The sequence below is a fragment of the Hyperolius riggenbachi genome, chromosome 3, assembly GCF_040937935.1.
Source record: "Hyperolius riggenbachi isolate aHypRig1 chromosome 3, aHypRig1.pri, whole genome shotgun sequence".
NCBI lineage: Eukaryota > Metazoa > Chordata > Amphibia > Anura > Hyperoliidae > Hyperolius > Hyperolius riggenbachi.
Genome location: NC_090648.1, coordinates 491,493,274 through 491,513,976, shown reverse-complemented (window position 1 = coordinate 491,513,976; position 20,703 = coordinate 491,493,274). Strand labels below are relative to the sequence as shown.

The window sequence follows — 20,703 nt, the reverse complement described above, 5'->3', positions numbered from 1 at the left end:
TCCACAGCTTTATCCACCACTCTACGCACGGCCACTCTACAGGAAGAAAGCATATGGGATCAAGTCACTGATGGCGCCTTCACTGCAATTCACCATGTTTGTCAAAACGGCCGCATTAGCCTGCAGGCATTACGCATCAGTGTCCAGTACTTCGCAAGAACATCCCCATCTCCCCAAAGTGTGTCCTTCTACTGTAGTAGTAGAGATACTGGTTGACGGCCTTCTCCTGTTGTAGCAGGAGGTTAAACATAAGGAGGGTTTGAATTCCAGCGAGTCGGGCTATCGCAAATCAAGCGTCTCACCGGCAAGTTGTTTCTCCGCTGAATATCGGCCAAGCATGCCATGGCCGTGTAAGACCGCCTGAAATGCCCACACAACTTCCTGGCCTGCTTCTGGACATCCTGTAAGCCTGGGTACTTACACACAAATCTCTGCTCTGACATGATAAACATATATATATATATATATATATATATATATATATATATATATATATATATATATATATATATATATATATATACATACACACGTGTGTGCGCAGCATATGTTTCATAAGTTTCTGTGGGATATCTACGTGCGATTATGCAAATTTAGCTGTGAACAGCAGAAAGTGTGAAGACAGGAGATGATGACTGACAGCGGAGGCTCTTCTCTCCCCCCACTATCCCATAATCATCCCACTAAATAAACAGAGTGTTTACAAGTTTGCTGAAACCAGCAGTTTGTCTCGGGGCTTCTTATTATTCAGTAGCAGCAAAAACAGAAATATTCAGAAAAAATGAAAAAGTTTCCTTTTAAAGGGAACCTGATACTTTAAAAAATAGAATTTCACTTACTTGGGGCTTCTGCCAGCCCCCAGCAGCCGACCTGTGGCCACGCCGTCACTCAACGATCCTCTGGTCCCCCGCCACGGCTAACTTTGGTTGCCAACGACTGGCCAGTCGACAAGCCACTGCGCCATCCTGGGCATGCGCAGGAAGAGAAATCTCTTCCCGCGCAGGATGGTAACAGCGACGTGCGTAAGAGTGAGGACCTGCGCGGCCAGGCCATGCAAGCGCAGTGGCCGTTGACTTGCAATTCAGCGGAAATGAAACTAAGCCACGGCGGGGGAACGGAGGATCGCTCCAGGGCGGCTGCAGGGGGCTGGCAGAAGCCCCAGGTAAGTGAAACTTTTTTTTAATGTATGTTCAGGTTCCCTTTAACGTCCATGACTATCACTGATCAAATTAATCACAGCGGATATGCTTTCTTGTGCCTATGATGTCATCAGTGATGTCAGACAGTGATCTGTTGTGCTCTATGGAGCAGCAGCTGAGACCAGGGGCCATATCCTATTACATTTTTCTTCTAAGAGATAATTTCTCATTTTTGTTTTAAAAGATTTATTTGCAGCACTTTACAATAGAAAAAGTACTAAAAAGTATCGGGGGCGTAACTAGACTTTATAGGGCACCCCTGCAAAGATGATAGCAAGGGGCCCCCTTGGTCCCCGAACCCCATGCGGGTCACGTGATCGGGAGGTGGCGAATAGCAGCAGAGAGTGTTCTGCAGGGAAGCATCATCTGGAAGCAGGAAAGAATTACACACACTCCTGTACATGTTTTTTGTGAGCGAACACTGAGGTATTTTTGCTAATTGGCTGCAATTGTGGTTGGGGAGAGGGAGGAGGAGGGGCCCCCAAAGCCTCTGGGCCCTGCTGCGATGGCAGGGGACGCAGCGGTGATTGCTATGCCCATGGTCTTGATTTAAAGAGAAACTCCGACCAAAAATTGAACTTTATCCCAATCAGTAGATGATACCCCCTTTTACCTAAGAAATCTATTCCTTTTCACAAACAGACCATCAGGGGGCGTTGTATGACTGATATTGTGGTGAAACCCCTCCCACAAGTAACCCCTCCCACAAGAAAAGTTCAAACTTTTGTGGAAAATAGCTGTTACAGCTGTTTCCAACTGCCAAAAACCATGCAGCAGCTACATCACCTGCCAACAGTAAAATGTTCACTGGAGTTCCTCTTTAAATACTGATATGTTGTAAATGTGCCCCAATGAAATGATTCAAAGGGTTACTAAAGCCTAAATAAAAAATCAGTTTAACTTACCTGATGCTTCTTACAGTTCTCTGGAGTCATCCTGTGCCCGCTGCATCCTTCCGAGCTCCTCCCTCAAGCAGTGGCCACCCCCTCACAGCTGGCCAGTCACGGCTAATCCGAGGCTACTGCACATACGCAGCCCGAGCAGTACGAGAGTTTCTCGTACTGCGCATGTGCAGGATGCCCCCGGCAGCTAGAGTGCATGGTGAGGACTAAGAAGGCACGTAGCCAGCTTTGTGGGGGTCACCAGGGGCGTAGCAATAGGGGTTGCAGAGGTAGCGACCGCATCAGGGCCCTTTGGCCAGAGGGGCCCATGGGACCCTTCCTAAACTAAAGTATAAGCTGTTTATTGGTCCTCTGGTAGTAATAATCACTTCTATAGATGTTTTGAATGGTAGTAATCATTAAAACACTGTCCCTATCCCCTTCTTGCACCTCTAATACTGTAGATGACCTTGGCAGTTTTTGTTGCGCCGTATCAAGTGTTACGTAAAGAGTGCTTGGGGGGGCCAATGTAAATCTCGCCCCGGGGCCCCGAGCTCCATAGCTGCGCCACTGGGGGTCACCGCTGCTGGCTGGAGGGTCTCGGAAGGACAGTGCAGATGCAGGATGGCTCCAGGGGGGCTGCAAGAAGCCGCAGGTACGTTAAACAGTTTTATTACTTTTGGCTTTAGATTTCCTTTAACCTCCCTGGCGGTTAATTTTTTTTTCCAAATGGGCAAAAATCCTTTTTTTTTTTCTTTTTTTTTTGTTTCATGTAAAGCTACCAGAGTGGTAGCTACATGAAACACCACTAGATGGCGCATGTGTCCCTCTAGTGCGATCGTCGCCGGCACTAATAGCAAACAGGGGAGCGCGTATATAACGCGTTTCCCTGTTTGGCTTTTCCTGTCGCCATGGCGACGATCGGAATGACGTCATGGACGTCAGCCGACGTCCTGACGTCAGGCGCACCCGATCCAGCCCATAGCCCTGCCCGGAACTCATTGGTCCGGGCAGCGCAGGGCTCTGGCGGGGGGGGCCCTCTTTCGCCGCTGCGTGCGGGCGATCGCCGCAGAGCGGCGGCGATCAAGCTGTGCGCGCGGCTAGCAAAGTGCTTGCTGCGCGCACAGCACTTTGAATGGGGCGAATCGCCCCAATAGAGCCGGAGAAATCCTCCTGCGCGGCATAGCCTGAGCTCAGCTCGGGCTTACCGCCAGGGAGGTTAACCTCCTGGGCGATAATCCCGAGCTGAGCTCGGGCTAAGCCGCCGCGGAGGATTTCTCAGCCCCTGGTGGGCCGATTTCCACACTTTTTTTTTTGCTTTGTTACACGCAGCTAGTACTTTGCTAGCTGCGTGTACAAGCCGATCGCCACCGCTCTGCGCCGATTTGCCGCTACCTGCCGCGTTAGAGGCGCAGCCTGGCCAATCACCCGTGATTGCGCTAAGGGGTGGATTGGGACTCCCCCAGATGCCATTACATGGATGACGTCGATGACGTCATCCCGATCATCGCCATGGTGACGGGGGAAGCCAAACAGGAAATCCCATTCTGAACGGGATTTCCTGTTTGCTCTGATGACCGGAGGTGATCGGAAGGGGTGGGGGGAGGCCGCTGCACAGGCTAGCTACATGATTAAAAAAAAATAAAAATGCTGCGCCGCCTCCCTGCCGATTTTATTGTATCGCCAGGGAGGTTAAAAGCAAACAAAACCTCTTTCATATTGTCCTATCGCCATACTAAAAAACAAGGGAGCCTCATGAAACCCATCTGGCCTTCCAAGCTGAATCTCTGCCACGTATAAATAACTAATCGTGTACAATTACGACAATGCTTACCGCCACGGCCGGATTTACCATGAGGCACTGTAGGCCTGTGCCTACAGGCACCTGATAATGAAAAGGCGGCTCACTCCCCTCCCTGGAGGGCCTCCTTCCCTCCTTTCCTATGCAGAGTCCTGATGAGAGTGTAAATGAGAGGTTACTCACACCTACCTAATACTTGGGGGAACCTCTAGCTACTTAGCATTAGGTAGCCAGGTGTACCCTCAATATTAAAGGACAGCTGTAGCTACCTATGATGGGCAAGGGAGGTAAGAGAGAAGGACCAGCAAGCGCACTTTGGTGTGGTTTGGTGGAAGTTTGTAAGTTCATGAAGGGCAAAGTCTAAGGTGCCAGGACAACTGTGCCTATAGGCTCCAGAGAGGTAAATTCAGGCCTGCTTACCACTATGAAGTCCGCACAAACTCGCAATGCTTCACATTCGCTCGATGGGCAACAAGTGCACAACCGCTTGGCTGTAATAAGGGAACCCCGTCGCTCCCAAAAATACAACTTCTCTGGCTTGATCATGGCTAATTACAACCCGGAGGCTGTTTTGTTTCGTCTTTTTAAACTTTATAACGAGCTACGAGGCTGGATATCGCCCGCTTCTGAGTAGCGGCTTAGAGAACAACAGAAGCGGTTTGTAGGTTGAGGCTGCGCCGCAGAGATCCGCTCCAAAGCAAGCAGATGAAAGCCGGAGCCCTGAGGAATTGCGCTACCAATTATTTGCTTTAACCGGCATATGAATTGTGTTATAATGGGCCGCGCATGAGCACCTCGCCCGGTAATCTGCCTCCCCTGTCGACTGCAGGTTTTACATAAATACACAAAAAGTATGCAGGAAATATATGTGTTATCAAATGGCGTTCTTTTATGCGTGTCATGGCATTTTGTCGTGTCTGTGTCGGAACAAGATGCTACATGTGGGGGGAATGTTTAAAGAGGAACTGTAACCAAGGATTGAACTTCGAAGCGAACAGGCCACTGCCACAGGGCCGGATTTAGGGCAAGGCCGCCTAGGCCATGGCCTAGGGCACCACAGGAGCAAGGGCACCAAAGTAGCAGGCTAAACTGGGGCAAGCTTGCAAATGCTGCAATGCAGGGAGATCAGGTGAGCGCCTGACTGCGGTACTCTGCTATTAGCCGCCTGTGCAGCAGCCAGTGCCACCTTGCTCTCTGTGCACGTTTGCATTGTGGCCGGCGGCTATGGACTGGGGCAGCATTGGAGAGGGTAAGGAAGCGGAAGCTTCTGCACTGGAGACGAGCGCAGAAATAAGTGACACTAAAGGCTGCTGCGGTGTGAAGGCGAGCTGGCTACCTATACTGAAGGGGGGGTGGGGTAAGAAAAGGAGGGATTAAGGGAGTCATCTGGCTACCTATACTGTAAGGGAAAGGGGGGGGGGGGGGGGGTAATCTCGCTACCTATACCGAAGGGGGGTAGGTGGTAACAGTGGCCTTGGGCGGTAAAGAGTAAAAATCTGGCCTTGACAGGCCATGAGTAATGACCTCGTGGTAAATGCCGCATTCATCATATTACAGATTACTACGCAGACGCTTTCCCGGCGGCCGTGCGTCCTTGATTGCGCGCCTGCACATGACGTCACTCAGAGCACTCCCGGCTGCAGGCGCGCGATCAAGGATGCGCAGCCGCCAGGAAAGCATCCTCGCAGTAACATGACAAATGCTGAAATGACCCCAGGGTCATTCCCCATTGCCTGTTCGCTGTGAACAGTTCTGGTCATCTCTAGTCATGACCATGGTCCTGACAGTCTCCTGTCTGTGAACCTTGTTGCATTGTGGGAAATAACGTTTTCCAACTGCTAAGCAACAGGTATTTCCTTCTGTGCATATGTATATCTACAACAACAAAAATAACTTTTTAGTCTATCGCATTGTTAGGGGGTGTGGGCATAGATAATGGCAGTTGGTGCGGTTTTTTTCATGTGTGCCAGTAGCAGGGCCGGGCCGAGGCATAGGCTGGAGAGGCTCCAGCCTCAGGGCGCAGTGTAGGAGGGGCGCAGAATTCATTCAGCTGTCATTCCTAATTGTGTATGAAGCTGAAAGAAATAAGAAAAGGGGATACATGGCAGTGACTGCAAGCCAGATAACTAGATACTAAGGTGTTGGGGAGGTTGTGGGCCCTGTTTCCTTCTTAGTGTAATAGCAATTAGTGTGTGATGTCTGGGGTGGGAGGGATGGGGGGGCGCACTTTGGTGTCTCAGCCTTGGGTGCTGGAGGACCTTGTCCCTGCTCTGATAGGTGAATTTTGATTGGCTGTTGTAGGTTCCCCCAGGAGGACTATTTCCTGTGATATGTTACCTCAGTTTGCCCTCAGTACGTTAGGTACATACGGTATAGCAAAGATAAGTAAAAACCGTATTTACTGTAAAAGCCGCATTCTGACACTCCAGAATCACTAGTTCATGATCTTATCAGAACTCTGGCTTGGTAAGAACGCTTTCTAATTAGAAGTGACTATTTGAAAGAGCCTTGATTAAAGTGGACCTGAACTCTTGCACAGGACAGAAGGAAAACTTAAGGGGCCCATACACTGAGCCGATTTCTGGCCGATCGATCAATCAAAAATCGATTGGTCGATTGCAAATCGATCTGACATGCTGGAAAATTTAGGTCGATCCGTTTAGATCGCTTATCATTTTGCATTGGCCCTAATGGAAATCTGATGGCAAAAAAATGCCATCAGATCGATTTTCAATAGATTTCAAACTGAAATCTATTGGAAATCTGTTCCTAGTAAAACATGTGTTCCTAAACACATCAGATAGATCAGAAATTTATCTGATGATCTATCTGCTGCTAATCTAACGAGTGTATGGCCACCTATAGAGAAATGCACCCTGTATGTATTTAGAGAGTTTATGTGGCCATACACATAGATTTGCAGCAGATTCAACCATCAGATAGATTTCTGGCAGATACCTGTGAAGTTGAATCTGACAGGAATCTGATGTGAGCCACACACTAGGAACAGATTTCAAAATGAAATCTATTGGAAATCGATCTAAATGCATTATTGGACCATTAGATGCAATGCAACTCTGTGGGCCATCAACCTAGATTTTCCATCCAGTCAGATAGATCAGATCGATCGAAATTGGCTGCAAATCAATCGATTGGCTGATTCGATATAATTAATTTCCAATCGATCGATGGCTGAAATCGACCAGTGTATGGGCCCCTTTTAGTTTGTCTAACCCCCCTTATCTGTGACTAATGGCAACTGTAATTTGATCTCTCACCTGTGTCAGCTCAGGATTCTCCTCTGCCATGGCATGGCAGCTAATTTGTAAACACAGGATGATAACAATATGTCTGATTCCATGAAAGCAGGAAGTAGCCACACTGCAGATTTATTAACAAAGACATGTTTTTAAAATGTATTATGATGTGATCCAGCCACTCAGCCTTTAACCAGTACACTATCCAGCCACTCAGCCCTTAACCAGTACACTATCCAGCCACTCAGCCCTTAACCAGTACACTATCCAGCCACTCAGCCCTTAACCAGTACACTTTCCAGCCACTCAGCCCTTAACCAGTACACTATCCAGCCACTCATCCCTTAACAAGTACACTATCCAGCCACTCATCCCTTAACAAGTACACTATCCAGCCACTCATCCCTTAACAAGTACACTATCCAGCCACTCAGCCCTTAACCAGTACACTATCCAGCCACTCAGCCCTTAACCAGTACACTATCCAGCCACTCAGCCCTTAACCAGTACACTATCCAGCCACTCAGCCCTTAACCAGTACACTATCCAGCCACTCAGCCCTAACCAGTACACTATCCAGCCACTCAGCCCTTAACCAGTACACTATCCAGCCACTCAGCCCTTAACCAGTACACTATCCAGCCACTCAGCCCTTAACCAGTACACTATTCAGCCTCTCAGCCCTTAACCAGTACACTTTCCAGCCACTCAGCCCTAACCAGTACACTATCCAGCCACTCAGCCCTTAACAAGTACACTATCCAGCCACTCAGCCCTAACCAGTACACTATCCAGCCACTCAGCCCTAACCAGTACACTCTCCAGCCACTCAGCCCTTAACCAGTACACTATCCAGCCACTCAGCCCTTAACCAGTACACTATCCAGCCACTCAGCCTTAACCAGTACACTATCCAGCCACTCAGCCTTAACCAGTACACTATCCAGCCACTCATCCCTTAACAAGTACACTATCCAGCCACTCAGCCCTTAACCAGTACACTATCCAGCCACTCAGCCCTTAACCAGTACACTATCCAGCCACTCAGCCCTAACCAGTACACTATCCAGCCACTCAGCCCTTAACCAGTACACTATCCAGCCACTCAGCCCTTAACCAGTACACTATCCAGCCACTCAGCCCTTAACCAGTACACTTTTCAGCCTCTCAGCCCTTAACCAGTACACTATCCAGCCACTCAGCCCTAACCAGTACACTATCCAGCCACTCAGCCCTTAACAAGTACACTATCCAGCCACTCAGCCCTAACCAGTACACTATCCAGCCACTCAGCCTTAACCAGTACACTCTCCAGCCACTCAGTCCTTAACCAGTACACTATCCAGCCACTCAGCCTTAACCAGTACACTATCCAGCCACTCAGCCCTAACCAGTACACTATCCAGCCACTCAGCCCCTGCCTTAACCAGTACACTATCCAGCCACTCAGGCCCTGCCTTAACCAGTACACTATCCAGCCACTCAGCCCTTAACCAGTACACTATCCAGCCACTCAGCCCTAACAAGTACACTATCCAGCCACCTTAAAGGAGGAACTCAAAAACCTGGTTGGGTATATAGCAACCAACCACCTTCTGCGAATTGGTGGAAAGCCCATCCCACACTTGGGTGGTTGAAAAAGGTTCTCTGTAAATGGTTACTCTCTCTAAAAACAGGTTGGATTGAGTTAGAAATTGCATGTTCACCGGAATAATTTTTTTATTGGATGTTTAAAGGGTGAACCCCACCTCCAAAAGGGAGAGGCAAAATAAAGGAACCTAGCCAATTCTCAAATTATTTTAAGCCACCAGGTAGTGGATAGCACTCGATTCTTGCAGAGCTGGCTGGGTCCCCAGTTCAAGTCCCAGCCAGGGCACTATCTGTGCCAAACATGTTTGTATGTTCTCCATGTATCTGCATGGGTTTCCTCCGGATACTCTGGTTTCCTCCCACATCACAAAAACATACAGATTAGTTAATTGGTTTCCCAATAAATTGGCTCTAGACTATGATGGACATAAGACATTGGTAGGAATTAGATTGTAAGCTCCTCTGAGGGCAGCCATGACATGTAAAGTGCTGCAGAAGATGTCCGTGCTATATAAGTACATAATAATGTGGTAGGACATTAGCAGTGTTGCTTCCAAATTTTCACCAAAGTCATTTTCGCATAACATTTTTTTGGGTTGTTCACGAAAAAAGGTTGTATTTAAAACTATAACAAAAACTTCTTTTCAATGGCATTTTCGCTCAAAAATCAAATTTAACATTATTTTCGCAAAAAATGCTAAAAGAATATTGGCATTTTCACTCATCACTGGTCATAAGACTATGACTACGGCTGAGATTAGATTGTGAGCTCCTCTGAGGACAGCCAGTGACATGACTATGTACTGTGTAAAAGTGTTGCAGGAGAGGTCACTGCTATATAATAAATCTATATATATAAAATCGGATGTGTGTGTGCGTGCGCGTGCGTATGTATGTCCCGCGATCACGCGAAAAAGGCTTGACCGATTTGAACGAAACTTGGTATACAGATCCCTTACTACCTGGGATGATATGTTCTGGGGGTCTCGCGGCCCCCCTGCACACATGGGCGGAGCTACAAACAGCAAATCAGATTTCACCCATTCAAGTCAATGGAAAAAATGTAAAACGCTGCCATTCTCACAGTAATCAAGCCAGAGTCCCCACACTTGGCACAGTTGGTCACTTGGTGACCGAGGTTACAAATCCAGGAAAAGTGGGCGGAGCATAAAACAGCCAATCAAATTTCAGCCATTCATTTTAAATGGTAAAATGTAAACTGCAGCCATTCTTAGACTGTTAATCGCAGGGTACTCAAACTTGGCACACTTGGTCACTGGGTGAATGAGGTTGAGATTTAGGAAAGTGGGTGGAGCCTACAACAGCCAATCAAAATTCACCTATCAGAGCAGGGACAAGGTCCTCCAGCACCCAAGGCTGAGACACCAAAGTGCGCCCCTCCATCCATCCCACCTCAGCTGTCACACACGGATTGCTATTAGACTAAGAGTGCCACAGGGCCCACAACCTCCCCAACACCTTAATATCTAGTTATCTGGCTTGCAGCCAGAGCCAGGACAAGGTCCTCCAGCATCCAAGGCTGAGACCACAAAGTGTGCCCCTCCATCCCTGCCACCCCAGCCATCAAACACTGATTGCTGTTAGACTAAGAGGTGCCACAGGGCCCACAACCTCCCTAACACCTTAATATCTAGTTATCTGGCATGCTGTCACTGCCATGTATTCCTTTTCTTATTTCTTTCTGCTTCAAACACAATTAGGAATGACAGCTGAATGAATTCTGCACCCCTTCCTACACTGTGCCCTGAGGCTGGAGCCTCTCCAGCCTATGCCTCGGCCCGGCCCTGTCACCTACTGATTTTTAAGGGGAATATTTAAACTGTTGCCATTCTTACACTGTTAATGGCAGAGGCTTCAAACTTGCTACACTCGGTAATTGGGTGACTGGGGTCCAAATTCACTAAAGGGGCGGGGCCACAAACAGCCAATCAGATTTCCTTGGTGGATAAACTGCTTCCATTCACACATTTTTTATGCCAGGAACCTGAAAGCTCACAAACTTGGTCATTGAGTGACTGTGTGTCCAGGTTACAAAAAGTGGGCAGAGCCAAAAACTAATTTTACTGGGAAAATATAAACTGTAGCCATTCTTACACCTTTAATGGCAGGGTACTCAAACTTTGCACAGTTGGTCACTGGGTGAATGAGATTAAGATTTTGGAAGGTAGGTGGAGCCTACAACAGCCAATAAAAATTCACCTTTCGATTTTCAAAGGGAATAATTAAGCTGCTACCATTCTTATACACTTAATAGCAGATGCCTCAAACCTGGTACAGTTGGTCACTGGGTGACTGGGGTTCAAATTCAGAAAGGTAGCGGAGCCACAAACAGCTAATCAGATTTGTTTATTTTTTAATGGGAATATAAAAAGTATTGATACCAAGGACCCCAAAGCTGATAAACTTGATAATTGAGTGACTTTATTTTTTACATGGCAGGGTTCCCAAACTTGGCACAATTGGCCACTGGGTGACTGGGTTTCATATTAAGAAATGTGGGTGGAGCCTTAAACAGCCAATCCAAATTCACCTATTGATTTTCAAGGGGAATATTTACATTGCTACCATTCTTACACTGTCAATGGCAGAGGCCTCAAACCTGATACAGGCCCAGTGCACACCGAGCGGTTTTTGGAGCGATCCGCCGGCCGCATCCGCCTATAAAAACGCTTGTCTAATGTATTGCAATGGGATGGTGCACACCGGCGGTTTGTGGTTTTTGCCAAGCTGCAAACGCGCCTCCTGCTGCGCGTTTGCGGTTTTCGGAAGCGTTTCGTCCTCAATGTAAAGTATAGGAAAAACGCAAACTGCTCTGAAAAACGCTACTTCAGAGCGGTTTGCCAGGCATTTTTGTTACAGAAGCTGTTCAGTAACAGCTTTTACTGTAACAATATGTGTAATCTGCTACACAAAAACGCACCCAAAACCGCTAGGTATGTTTAGAAAACCTCTCTAAACATACCTAGAATCGCTCTGAAATCAGCTCCCAAAACCGCTAGCGTGTTGCGGATCTGCTAGCGGTTTTGGTGTGCACTGGGCCACAGTCAGTCATTGGGTGACTGGGGTCCAAATTCACTAAAGGGGTGGAGCCACAAACAGCCAATCAGATTGTTTAGATTATTTTCAGTCATTCTGTTATTGGCAGGGTTCTCAAACTTGACGCAGTTGGCCACTGGGTGACTGAGACTAATATTCAGGAAAGTGGGTGGAGCCTACAGCAGCCAATCAAAATTCACCTTTTGATTTTCAAGAGGAATATTTACATTGCTGCCATTCATACACTCTTAATGGCAGAGGCCTCAAATCTGGTACAGTCAGTCACTGGGAGACTGGGGTTTAAATTCTGAAAAGGGAGCAGGCCACAAACAGCCAATCAGATGTATTTAATTTCAATGGTAAAATGCAACTTATTGATGCCAAAGACCGCAATGCTCATAAACTTGGTCATTGAGTGACTATATGTCAAGATTAGAAATAGTGGGCAGAGCCAAAAACAACTAACTTTTTACATGGGAAAATATAAATTGCAGCTATTCTTACACTGTTAATGGCAGGGTTCTCAAACTTGACACAGTTGGTCACTGGGTGACTGGGATTAATATTCAGAAAAGTAGGTGGAGCCTACAAGAGCCAATCAAAATTCACCTATTGATTTTCAAGGGGAATATTGAAACTGCTGTCATTCTTACACTGTTAATGGTAGAGGCCTCAAACCTGCTACAGTCGGTCATGAAGTGACTGGGGTTCAAATTCACTAAAGGGGCGGAGCCACAAACAGCCCATCAGATTTGCTTTTCTGGATAAAATGCTTCCATTCACACAATTTTGATGCCAGGAACCCAAAAGCTCACAAACTTGGTCATTGAGTAGTGTTACAAAAAGTAGTTGGAGTCAAAAACAGATTTTTCTCAGAAATTGTAAACTGCAGCCCTTCTTCACTATTAATGGCAGGGTTTTCAAACTTTGCACAGCCGGTTACTGGGTGATTGGGATTAATATTCAGAAAAGTGGGTGGAGCCTAAAAAAGCCAATCAAAATCACCTGTTGATTTTCAAGGGGAATATTAAAATTGCTGCCATTCTTGCACTGTTAATGACACAAGCCTCAAACCTGGTACAGTTAGTCATTGGGGTTCAAGTTCAGAAAAGGGGACACAGCCACAAACAGTTTCATTTCTTGGGAAAATACAAATTATTAATGCCAAGGACCCCAAAACGCACAAACTTGGTCATTGAGTGACTTTGTGTCCAGGTTACAAAAAGTGTGCAGAGCCAAAAACAAATTTCACTGAGAAAATGTAGACTGCAGCCCTTCTTACACTGTTTATGGCAGGGTTCCCAAACTTTGCCCAGATGGTCACTGGGTGACTGAGATTAATATTCAGGGAAGTGGGTGGAGCCTATAATAGCCAATCAAAATTCACCTGTTGATTTTCAAGGGGAATATTTAAATTCCTGCCATTTTTACACTGGCAGATGCCTCAAACCTGCTACAGTTGGTAATTGAGTGACTGGGGTTCAAATGCTGGAGAGGGGCGCAGCCACAAACAACCAATCTGATTTGCTTAATTTCTATGGGAATATACAAATTATTGATGTTAAAGACCACAAACTTGGTCGTTGAGTGTTTGTGTGTTAGGGTTAGAAAAAGTGGGCAGAACCAACACCAGTCAAATACATACCCGGGCAACGCCGGATCATCAGTGGGTGGAGACAAATACAAATTTCACTGGGAAAATGTAAACTGCAGCCATTCTTACACTGTTAATGGCAGGGTTCTTAAACTTTGCGCAGTTGGTCAGTCAGTGAATGGGATTAATATTCAGAAAAGCGGGTGAAGCCTACAAAAGTGAATAAAGCTTCACCTATTGATTTTCAAGGGGAATATTTAAGTGCTGCCATTCTTGCACTGTTAATGGCACAGGCCTCAAACCTGGTACAGTTGGTCATTGGGTGACTGGGGTTCAAATACAGAAAATGGGGTGGAGCCACAAACATCCCATCAGATATTTTCATTTTAATGCAAATTATTGATCCCAAAGACCACAAAGCCTTAACTGTTTTAACGAAACTTGTTATATAGATCCCTTACTACCTGGGATGATATGTTCTGGGGGTCTCGCGTCCCCCCTGCACACCTGGGCGGAGCTACAAACAGCTAATCAGATTTTACCCATTCATGTCAATGGAGAAAATGTAAAAGGCTGCCATTCTCACAGTAATCAAGCCAGAGTCCCCACACTTGGCACAATTGTTCACTTGGTGACCGAGGCTACAAATCCAGGAAAAGTGGGCGGAGCATAAAACAGCCAATCACTTTTCAGCCATTGATTTTAAATGGGAAAATGTAAACTGCAGCCATTCTTAGACTGTTAATCGCATGGGTCTCAAATTTTGCACAGTTGGTCACTGGTTGACTGGGATTAATATTCAGGGAAGTGGGTGGAGCCTACAACAGCCAATCAAAATTCACCTATTGATTTTCAAAGGGAATATTTACATTGCTGCCATTCTTACACTGTTAATGGCAGAGGCATCAAACCTGGTTTGACCAGTCAGTCAGTCATTGGGTGACTGGGGTTCAAATTCTGGAAAGGAACGGAGCCACAATCATATTTGTTTAATTACTATGGGAATAGACATATTATTGATGCCAAGGACCCCAAAGCTCATAAACTTGGTCAGTGAGTGACTGTATGTCAAGGTCAGAAAAAGTGGACGAAGCCAATAACTCATTTTTTTACATGGCAAAATATAAACTGCAACCATTCTTACACTGTTAATGGCAGGGTTCTCAAACTTGATACAGTTGGTCACTGGGTGACTGGGATTAATATTCAGAAAAGTGGGTGGAGCCTACAAAAGCCAATCAAAACTCACCTATTGATTGTCAAGTAGAATATTTAACCAATTAACGGCAAACTGACTTATTAAAACGTCCTGTTTGAGCCTGTTAACGACAACAGGACGTTTTTGGTCCTTTACCCAATCACAATGCCTGGAATGAATGGACATGGCCGCGTCCATTCATAAAACAGGAAGCCGTCACAGTTTAGTAAAATGTAAAAAAAAAAAAAAAAAAGTGAACACTTCCTAAACAGGAGAGTGTTCACTAGCGCCATCTTGTGGCCAAAAAGTAAAATTACAGGGAATATTCCCCCTGAAAATACTATAACTTTACTACATAGGGGCTTGTAATTATGGACCGGACAAAAAACAAAACAGAAAAATAACACCCATATTTCCAAATAATATATTGTCGCCATACATTGTGATAGGGACATAATTTAAATGGTTTAATAATCAGGACAACTGAGCAAACAAAATATGTTGGTTTTAACCACAGAAGAACGTTTAATTTTAAACCTATAATGGCCAAAAACTTAGAAATAATAATTTTTTTTCCATTATTAAGAATGTCCAAAAAATTCTTAGCAAAATGTACTACCCACAGAAAGCCTGATTGGTGGTGAAATAAACGAGATATAGATCATTTTGCTATGATAAGTAGTAATAAAGTTATTAGGGAATAAAAGGGTGGAGCACTGACAGGTGAAAATTGCTCTGGTCCGTTAGGGTATAAACCACTTAGGGGTGAACTGGTTAAACTGCTCTCCTTCTTACACTGTTAGTGGCGGAAGCCTCAAACCTGCTACAGTCTCTCATTAAGTGACTGGGGTTCAAATTCACTAAAGGGACGGAGACACATGGCCAATTAGATCTCTTTGCGGGATAAACTGCTTCCATTCACACAATTTTGATGCCAAAAAGCTTACTAACTTAATTGAGTGACTGTGTGTCAAGGTCACAAAAAGTGGGAATATTTAAACTGCAGCCATTCTTACACTGTTATTGGCAGGGTTCTCAAACTGTGCACAGTTGGTCACTGGGTGAGTGAGATAAATATTCTGAAAAGTGGGTGGAGCCTAAAAAGCCAATCAAAATTCACCTATTTATTTTCAAGGGGAATATTTAATTGCTGCCATTCTTGCACGGTTAATGGCACTAGCCTCAAACCTGGTACAGTTGGTTATTGGGTGACTGGGGTTCAAATTCAGAAAGATGGGGGGCACAAACAGCCAATCATATTTGTTTCATTTCAATGGGAAAATAAAAATTATTGATGCAAAGGACCCAAAAGCTCACAAACTTGGTCAATGAGTGTTTGTGTGCAACACTAGGTCATCAGCTAGTACATAATAATAATATGGTAGGACATTAGGCTATGACTACTGTAGGGATGGGATTGTGAGCTCCTCTGAGGGCAGTCAGTGACATGACTGTGTACTCTGTAAAGTGCTGCAGAAGATGTCAGTGCTATATGAATGCATACATAATAATGATATGGTAGGACATCAGACTATGACCATGGAAGGATTAGATTGTAAGCTCCATTGAGGACAGTGATATGTACTCTGTAATGTACTGCAGGAGATGCCAGTGGTATATAAATAAATAATAATATGGTAGGAAATTAGACTATGGCAGGATTAGATTGTGAGCTCCACTGAGGACAGTCAGTGACATGACTATGTACTATGTAAAGTGATGCAGAAGAGGTCAGTGCTATATAAATAAATAATAATAATAATAATAATACTGATAACAATGCTCTACACGTTTTTTAATAATAGCCCAAAACTATTTACATGAGGATTTTAGAGTGGAGGTAACACTCAAGATTTATTGGAAATTCATGGAGTTTGCCTTCTAAGCTGATAATATCCTTAGCATTTATATTTAATTCCGATACACAATAATATAAATGTATTATTTTTTCCCATAGACTTTGCTTCCCAGGCTGCACAAAGAGCTCATTGACTACCAGATAAAGCCTGTTTATCAGTCAGGACTCAGGACTGGAGTACAAGGTTTAACTGGATAAATGATGAGACCTTCAGCCAGCCTTTCACATCTGTGGACAAGGAAGCAGGGTGAATGTCTTTTAAAAAAAAAATGAAAGGAAAAAGGAGTTGAAGAGTTGTACCAGCAGTCAGCCATGAAATGGGTTGTAGCAGCTGATATAGAGGGGAGCGAAAGCAGCAGCATCCCAGGAGCGGCTGCAGGGAGCCAAGGTTATCATGGGGGAGGGGGGGAAGCCTCAACTTATAGGGGATGGAGAAGCAACACCAGAGAAAAGTCAAACCTCACCCCCCTGCTTTCCCTCTTCATCTGAGCACTCTGCAAAATTTAATGTATTAATTGGCCAGTCTCTCTCTCCCCCATCCCCACATTTCTTCTGATTCTTTTTCTACAAGGGTTTATTTTTTCAATTTTTGTTCTTTGCTGCTGCGCGAGTCTAAAGCGTCTAATCTGACGATCTGACTGCTACCATCAGTCCCGAGAGAATCTCTACACTTTGCATTTTTATACCCCTGATTGCCCTGAGGTTTTAAAATTGAATGACTTCATGATTTTTATTCACTGAGTCAGGCCTTGGAAGGAAAAAAAAAAAAAAAAAAACAGTTTACACATTTTTTTTTCTACTGCTTTTATTTCATTTATAAAGTAACAGGCCCCCGAGAAGTTTGAATAATTTATCCATAGGATAGTATTTTTTTCCAATGTGATTCTTTGTAGGGGAGGAATAATCAGTGCATCACAGATATAATAATATTTATACTAATAATCATTTATTTACTTTTTTATTTACTTTCATTTTTTTTTTAAACTGATTTGACTTTATACAGCTTCTTAATCTCTCTGTGTAAACAGTAAGCTCGCGAGTCCGTCTGCGGTGGGCTTTTTTTCCACGTTTTTTTTAAACGTTTTCCGGTGTTTTTCTGCGCATTCGCTTGTTTTTGTGGGCGTTTTTGTAAACGCTTTTGCAGAGCGCCTCCGTCTTTTGAGCTGGAAAAAAATCTAGAAACAATAAATACAATGTATTTTTTTTTTTAAAAAAACGCTCACGCAATTGCTTGCCAAAGTGATTTTGTGAGCGTTTTGCGTTTTTCCTATACCTTCCATTGAGGCAAATCGCCTCAAAAATGGCCCAAGCAGCGATTCTCTGAGCGGATCGCAAACGAACCACTCAGATATGAACTCTCTCATAGAGAATCATTGCAGCTTTCAGGGCGATTTTGAAAATCGCCCGTGCTTAAAATTTTACAAAAACCCAAGTGTGCGGTTATTGGATAACTTATTGTGGTTTATTAGTGTTGTCATTAGCCTCCTGAATGATGAAAGCATATTATTATTATTAATTTATAAAGCACCAACATATTCCGTGGCGCTGTACAATGTAAGAAAACAAACAAGGGATGCATAATGATACAGACAATGATATACATCAAATATAAACACTGATACAAGATACAGCACTGCTGATTACAATTTGATTTAACATGATGACTAAAATGTATAAATGTCTAACAGTGTGCAAGCAATTAAATTAATAACAGTCCATGACACAAAAGGGTGAGAGCCCTGCCCTTGCGAGCTTACAATCTAAAGGAATGGGGTGGAAACAAGAGGTGGGGATGTATACAGTATATGTACAGCCAGTGCGTAATTAGGGTATTTAGTGGGTGCATGGCCTAAGCTAGAGAATATGCTTGTCGGAAAAGGTGGGTTTTGAGGGAGCGTTTAAAGATTTCGAAGGTGGGAGAGTGGCGGATGTGTTGTGGAAGGGCATTCCAGAGGAGGGGTGAGGCACGTGAGAAGTCTTGTACACGTGAATGTGAGGAGGTAATTGTAGAAGAGGATAGAAGAAGCTCGTGTGCAGATCTGAGATTGCGGTTGGGTTGGTATCTGGAGACTAGTGAGGAGATGTACAGGGGAGAGAAATTTTGGAGAGCTTTGTAGGTTAGGGTTAAGAGTTTGAACTGAATCCTCTCATTAATTGGTAGCCAGTGAAGAGCTTGACAGAGAGGGTCAGCAGAGGAAGAGTGAGAGGAGAGATGAATGAGTCGAGCAGCAGAGTTCAGTACAGAATTGAGCGGTGTTAGTTGGTTAGTTGGAAGTCCACCAAGCAATATATTGCAATAGTCCAATCGAGATATAATAAGAGCATGTACTAACATTTTGGTTGTGTCATGAGAGAGAAAAGGTCGGATACGTGCTATGCATATATACAATCCTGTTTTATATACCTACTCTGTCTTGTTGACAAGTTATATGAATATCTTTATAAGATGTTTTCATGTCTCAACTGTCATAATTGTTTTAAAATTTGAAAAACTTCAATAAAAATTGAGTTAAAAAAAAACGCTTATAATGTGAACAAGGCCGTACACATACTCTTTTAATTCTATTAAAAGTGGTTTATTAATACATTTACAATAAAACGTTCACCTTTTTATCATCATTCTATTAAAAAGAGGATTACTGATACATTTATAATAAACTGTTCACCCTTTCATTGTCATCATCATCAAATATTATTACTATTTATTGTCATAGCAAATCTCTGTCAGTGCTACCACCATGAAAAATGATAATCGTTTATATTTACAGGTATTATCATCATCATTAGTTATCAAAGTTCTTATTAGTGCCCATTTAATAATAATCATCATCCAGAGGCCCCCTGCACACTGCAAATCCGATTTGCGATTCCCATTTAGGATTCCGATTTTCCTGGATGCTATCAAAAAAAAAACGCTGAAAAAAACGCAGCATACAGTACCGATTAGAAATCGGAAATCGTAATTGCATGTGAAAATCGATTAAAAATCCCAAATCGAAATTGGAATCGCATGTAGCGATTATTTCATAGTTTAGCATGAAGCATTTCTGTTTCTCTACTGTTACTACTACAAATAAGTTGATGATGATTATTGAGCTATTTATATATATTCATTTATACACATACAGGACCCTCCGTTCCTCACAGGAGACCCTTTTGTCCTCCAGCCTAGTCACCTCCTCTCACTCTCGCATCCAAGACTTCTCACGGGCGGTCCCTCTCCTTTGGAACTCTCTCCCTCAGCCGGTTCGTCATGCCACGAGTCTGGAAACCTTCAAACGTACTCTGAAAACACACCTGTTCAGAAAAGCCTATAATTTGCTATAGGCAGCACTCAGAGGCGTAGCTAGGGTTTTCAGCGCCCGGGGACAAAGACTATTAATGCGCCCCCTAAGGTGAAGGGTCGTGACCAAATGTGGGCGTGGTTATGGGTGCTCCACATTTGGTCACGCCCCTTCAAATGTACATGGAGGTTAGCAGGCTCACGCTCACCCACCCTCCCTCAGTATGTACCTTCCAGCATGTTCCAAGACAAATTCAGCAATCATGAGCCCCCTCCATCAAGACAAATTCCGCAATCATGAGTAAACATGAGGCCCCCAACATGACCAACTCAGCAATCATGAGGCCCCCAACAAGACAAATTTAGCAATCCTGAGGCCCCCAACAAGACAAATTCAGCAATCATGAGGCCCCTAACAAGACAAATTCAGCAATCATGAGGCCCCTAACAAGACAAATTCAGCGATCTTGAGGCCCCCAACAAATCATGAGGCCCCCAACAAGACAAATTCAGTAACCATGAGGCCCCCAACAAGACAAATTCAGCAGTCATGAGGCACATAAATAGACAGCATTTCACATAAATAGGCAGAATGCCCCCTTAATATGGTAGACACCTCTCACCTGGCAGCAGTTCCCCAAAATACACTCAATCTGACAGCAGTGGTTCCCCAAAAATAGGTAGCCCCAGGTCTATAGGTGTCACCAGAATAGGTGGCCAGCAGTATAGATGTCCCCAGAACAGGTAGCCAGGGGTAGAGATGTCCACAGAACAGGTAGCCAGGGGTATATGTGCCCAGTATATGTAGGCAGGGGTATGTGTCCCCAGTATATGTAGCCAGAGGTATATGTGCCCAGTATATGTAGCCAGGGGTATATATGCCCAGTATATGTAGCCAGGGGTATATATGCCCAGTATATGTAGCCAGGGGTATATATGCCCAGTATATGTAGCCAGGGGTATATATGCCCAGTATATGTAGCCA

At 44.5% G+C, this 20,703-nt stretch overlaps 1 long non-coding RNA gene across 1 annotated transcript in view; it reads left to right on the top strand.

The window, feature by feature from the left end:
• Positions 1-19,639, top strand: part of LOC137564390 (uncharacterized) — a 160,235-nt gene extending 140,596 nt beyond the window's left edge. The window contains exon 3 of the long non-coding RNA XR_011030589.1: positions 19,564-19,639. This is a non-coding gene — a long non-coding RNA (uncharacterized lncRNA). The remainder of the gene's footprint in view (positions 1-19,563) is intronic.
• The last annotated feature ends 1,064 nt before the right edge of the window (positions 19,640-20,703 follow it).